We start from the raw sequence: 6,000 nt of genomic DNA on the forward strand, positions 1-6,000 counted from the left end.
CCGGAGGTTACCTGTTCATTCGGCCTCCTCCGGGCCCTTGCGGCAGTTTCAGGCAAGGCGGGGGGCTCGCTCTCCTCGGAGCCCCTCCCACCAGCTGTGTGCGCTTCCCCGGCGCTGTCCGGGATAAGAGGGGGCTTCGTGGGAGGGCCTGAGGTGACGAGCAGGGCTCCGTGGGGCTCCGAACGGAGCAAAGCGTCGTGGGGCCTCCGGGTCTTGGGGCGGCCAATGAGCCCCGCACTGACAAGGGGCCGGTCGCGGACCCTCTGATGCCTCCTGGGGCCTGGGGACCGATTGTAAGTGCCACAATAGAGGCGCGCCCGCAGCTGCCAGCAGCTGCGGGGGCGCGGCCTCAGAATCCACTCGGCCAGCGGCAGGGGCGGAGTCCTGGAGACCGCCCCTGTCACGTGATGCGAGGCAATGGCCTCACGGCCTAGCACGGCCTACTTTAGATTCCGGCGGCCCTCTCTTCACCGAGGGCTGTCGCAGGAGACAACCAGCCACTGGGCCCATGCCGGGGGCGCCCAGGTCGCGATGGCGGGGCCCCGCACCTCCCCGGGGGCCCTGAAGATGACGGCGGAGCCGGGCTGCAGTGGTGAGTTTGGCTACAGCGCCTCAGGTGAGCAGGGCAGGCCATACACGACGGTGGCAAATCAGTTCAGGGGACCCCAGGTAGAGTCAGGGAGCGCAGGGGTGGCACAGCGCTAATATCTGGTCGATCCCCCAGCAGTCCTGAGGTAAATTTATGAGGTCTTCTTCGGCGCTTGCTGGTTCCTGCGCCCTTAGTAGTTGGTTTCTTGAGGGAGGGAGGGTGGGGGGGGGGGGTTGAGTTGGTGACTGAAGGCAGGTTAGTCAGTCTCTGTAGGTCGCCCCTGGGTTCCCCTCCCGCCGGGCCAGATCAGTGGGCTAGTCCAGTGTTCCTCACACAGCTTGGAAGGCAGCACCTAAGCCCTGTCACTCCCAGTGGTATAGGTCCCTGACTAGGCCCTACCGCCTAATTCTCCTGCGTAGGTTCCCCCAGGTCAGCGTCGCCCCAACTGACTAAAAAGTTTCCCTCCTTGCCTTATGTATGCCCAGGTCAGGTGACCACTCTCTAAGGCGGCAAAAACAGACCCCACCCATGTTCTAGAAGGTTCCAGGAGCTTCCCTACTCTAACTATGGGAGAAAAAGGCGGCTGGTGTGGCAACAATGTTGTAGGGTCCCAGCCAGCTCCTGGCGACTAGGGTGCTACTAAAAAGAACACTCTGCAGTAGCAGGGGCCTGTGGCAGCCATGTTGGGAGAAGAGAGCACCTGCGCCTTAGCATTGATTAGCAATGGGAAGGCGCTCGGAGACCTAAGGCCAACGAAAAAGAGGGTGGAAAAAATGAGGCAAGGGCAAAACACAGGGAAAGACCACCCTAGGGCTGACAGGTCTAAAACGCGTTCCCCCACCCCCCACCCCCAACCTCCAACCTCTAGGGAGTTCTCGTCACTAAGGCGGAAAAACCGGGAGAGACCGTCAGCATTGGCGGGGGCAACTCCGGGCTGATGTTCCACCCAAAAGTCCATCCCCTGTAGGGAAATGGACCACCTTCGCAACTTGGGATTTTCGCCTCTCATCTGCATGAGCCAGCGAAGGGGTCGGTGGTCTGTCTGAATCAGGAAGTGAGAGCCAAAAAGGTATGGCCTCAACTTCTTCAGAGCCCAGACCACAGCGAAGGCTTCTCACTCAATGGTGCTCCACCGTTGTTCACGAGGGAGGAGTCTTCTAGAGATAAAGGCCACAGGTTGGTCTTGGCCATCGTTGTTCAGTTGCAAGAGCACAGCGCCTATGCCGTGCTCAGAGGCGTCCGTCTGCACGATGAATTCCTTCGTGAAGTCAGGTGTTGCAAGCACCGGAGCGGTTTCAGGGTCTCGAATGCCTCTTGGCAAGCAGCCGTCCAGATCACTTTTCGTGGCTGCTTCTTGGACGTCAACTCAGTCAAGGGGGCTACGATGGTACCATACCCCTTGACAAACCCGCGGTAATATCCAGTGAGGCCGAGGAAAGCTCGGACCTCTGTTTGGGGGGCTCCCAGGCCATGATGGTCTCAATCTTGGCCTGGAGGGGTTGCACCTTACCCCCGCCCACCAGGTGTCCTAGGTAGACGACAGATCCCTGTCCAATCTGTTACTTGCTAGCCTTGATAGTCAGACCAGCTCATTACAGAGCCTGCAGTACCTCCTGGAGGTGCTGCAGATGGTCCTCCCAGGTGCTAATGAAGACAGCTATGTCATCCAGATACGCCGCTGAGAAGGACTCCAGGCCAGACAGCACCTGGTTCACCAACCGCTGGAAAGTGGCCGGAGCATTCTTGAGCCAGAAGGGCATCACCCTAAATTGGAAGTGGCCCTCGGGGGTGGAGAACACTGGTTTCTCCTTTGCTCCATCGGCCATGGCAATCTGCCAGTACCCTGATGTTAAGTAGATTGTGCTGAGGTACCGGGCTGCTCCCAGCCGGTCAACCAACTCATCTGCCCGTGGGATCGGGTGGGCGTCTGTTTTGGTGACAGAGTTCAAGCCCCGATAATCCACACAGAACCGCAGTTCTGGTGTGGTGCCTGGTGGGGCCGCTTTCGGCACCAACACTACTGGACTAGCCCACGGCCTGCTGGAAGGTTCGATCACCCCCAGCATTTTGGCCACCTCACCCTGGATACTGTTCTTGACTATCGGACAGCCGGTAAGACTTGGTTTTTACAGGGGGGCTGTTCCCTGTGTCCACATCATGGGTACGGTACACAGGTGAGTGATTCCAGGCGTGAGGGAGAACGAGGCGTACTGCTCCAACACCTGGCAGCAGTCCCTTTGTTGCTCTGGGGTCAAGGATGGGGAGAGGACTACTCCCTCCACCGATCGATCCTTCTCCTGGGCCGCCAGAAGGTCCGGAAGAGTCTCACTCTCTTCCTCCTCGCTCCATCCGTCACCATGAGGAGAGCAAGCTCAGATTGCGCATGGTGTGGCTTCAGGCGGTTGACGTGGAGCACACGATTGGGCTGTCGGGGGGGGGGGTCTTCAAATCAACGACATAGGTAGTCTGGCCTCGTCGCTCCACAATCTCGTGCGGACCAGTCCACCGGTCCTGGAGGGCACTAAGCTCCCCAGGCTCCATGACCCACACCTTCTGTCCAGCGTTCAACTCCACCGTCCGAGCGTTGCGGTCATACCACTCCTTCATGACGGCTTGGCTAGCCTCCAGATTGTCTGAGGCTTCCTTCCACATCTTGGCCATCTGGCTGCGGAATGCCAGCATGTAGCTGACGAAATCACGGAGAAGCTTCTTGGAAGGCTTCTCCCACCCCTCCTTCACCAAGCTGAGGGGCCCCCTAACTGGGTGGCCATAGAGCAGCTCAAAAGGGCTGAACCCAACTCCCTTCTGTGGCACCTCGCGGTACAAAAACAGCAGGCAAGGGAGGAGGATGTCCCACTTCCGCCTCAAGTCCTCTGGCAGGCTCCAGATCATCCCCTTCAGAGTCTTATTAAAGTGCTCTACGAGCCCGTTAGTTGCAGTAGGTGTCAGAAGCAACTCTCATCCTGGGCCAATACAAATGCGGGACCAACCGTGCAAAGGTTTTGTCCTGACCGAAGAAACAGAACCTTTTGGACCTGGCGGCGCAGGGTACGCCTTAATCTCCTGGGTTCTCCTGCTTAGCTACACAGAGACACGGGGACACTCTTTTGGCGTAAAAGATCAGATTTTATTAGCTGCAGCTAGTACAGTTGTCCTAGAAGTACACACGGTATGTTCTCAGGAGACTGCCACTTCACTCCGTGGCGCACAATCTTATATAGTACATAGGTGACATATACATTAAGTAAGAACACACCTAAAACATATAAAAGGAGCCAATAAGAATAGTTCGAAAATAGAGCCAGTAGGAAAAGTTGGAAAACAAAGTATCGAGTAACTCGAAGAAGCCTCTCCTCCAACTGTGTTTGCCACCCCCCCCACAGGTTAAGGTATTAACCAGGTCTGTAACTGACTTGCAGGTGGCGAGATACATTTGTGTGTTTTGGAGGACAGTTGTGAAATGAGAGAATACGAGCGGAGGACAGCGAAGGCCAGAAGATGAGATAAAGTCAGAAGAGAATAGTGTGAACCAACAGTCAAGACAGGGATTAGAAAAACCAGACAGGGATTAGTGTACTCGGCCAGTTCTCTAACACCAGCTTTGTAAATAAAGGCAGAAGGCTTTTTTGACACGATACTGCAGGAAAAGCAGAAAAGACTTTGATCGTCGTGCTGCCTGAGTGAGGGCAACACAAAATGGCGGCGGAGCACAAAATGGCGGGTCAATTCGATCACGATCGAAAATCAAATTTCTTCAGACCCTCCTTTTGCCAGAACTCAGGCAAGATAGACTCACGTTAATCTGAGTCAATGTCGATGGCCATGAGGTCATCGAGTTGTTGCTGTACCATCATTTTGATATTTTCTATTCTTTGTGACTTGGGTTTAGGGATGCACACAGTAGCACAAAGATCGCAGATAGCGGGACCACAGTGCATACAAAGGCAACAAGAGTAAATGATGGTCAAAACTACTCCAAGAAATGTCAATACCTTCCAACCCCATTTGGACAGTAGTCCCCAAAACCACTCAAATAATGACCAATCTCCTTCGTCCTGATGAATTGACTCAGAGATTTCATGTAACTTAGAGATAGCTTGGTATAGTGTCGGAGCGTCATCCGGTATGAAAATACAGCAACTTGACCCGATCAATTTGCACACTCCACCACGGTCTGCAAGAACAAAGTCTAAGGCAACTCGGTTTAGTAAAGTCATAAGACGATCCGCCTGTAGTTCTGCTGTGATATTACTTAAGGCTCCTACAGTGATGTCTATGTGGTTTCTACGACACAAACCAGTTGCCTTATATTTCTGCTGTTGGCCATTGGACCTCAAAAAGGAAGAAATCCTTTGAGGAAATCTCCTCCCTCTTGTCCTGCTGTGTCCTTTGAATTAATAATTCCTCTGCCATATCTGTTTCGATGAGGATTGGAAGAAGCAGTGTATGTAGGGGGAAGAAGGAAAGCTATTTAACAGGTACCAGAAAAACCAGTTGGCAACCACGTGTAAGCCCTATTATAACAGATGAAATAGGTACCCTGAGATGGTACTAGAGGCGGCGAATTCTGAGAGGAGTAGACGTATGTGTGGGAACAGCTATTTCTTTTTACGGTGTCAGCAGACTGACCATTTATCTGTAGACAGAAATTGCCCTGATGTGGTATAGTCCAAATCGGTGGAGATTTTTCTTGTTTAACCTTATCACTAAGGCTAGTGACATAATGGGTGACGTTCCAGTTAGTGTACGCTTTTCTTTCGTCAACGGAGATCTTACTATTTTCCATGATTTTAGCCATAGCTACCATTCCTTTTATCAACGAGCTGTGACTAAAATCTGGACCACCAATATGTGAACTAACGGATCGTCTGAATTTGCTTTGATAGGCATTGGAGAAGATAACAATAAGCCCAAGCAGAACCTTCATAGGAGAACAGAAGAACTAAATATGGCATTCCTTTTTCTACGGTATGTGGCATAAGTCCATACACCCAACAGTTAGTTGTATTGATCACTAATTGGTGTTGATGTAATAACTGGACAAATGAATTGTTGTAATAGTCGGTTCTTCTAATGAGTTCATGTTGAAGTGTATGAAATAGATGTGGAGAGACAGTAGAAGAAGACGAAGAGGTAGAAGGAGAGAACTTTTTGCTGCAGAGCATAAATAATCCAACTTATACACGCCAAAAGGATACACAATAATATAATGATACATAAAGTAATACAACAACTATACATTTCTTTACAATGATTCATTTTATCCTTTCTTTCTCTTTTGCCTAATGTAGTCTCCATCTTTCTAAGTGGATGCTCACGGCAATCTTCCTCAATCACTTAGTCACGATTGTCTGCTGTCCTATGACACTGCAAGTCCTGAGGCTTATTGCCACTACTCAGGTTGCAACCAG

Source organism: Triturus cristatus, chromosome 1_2 (genome assembly GCF_964204655.1).
Source record: "Triturus cristatus chromosome 1_2, aTriCri1.1, whole genome shotgun sequence".
Lineage (NCBI taxonomy): Eukaryota > Metazoa > Chordata > Amphibia > Caudata > Salamandridae > Triturus > Triturus cristatus.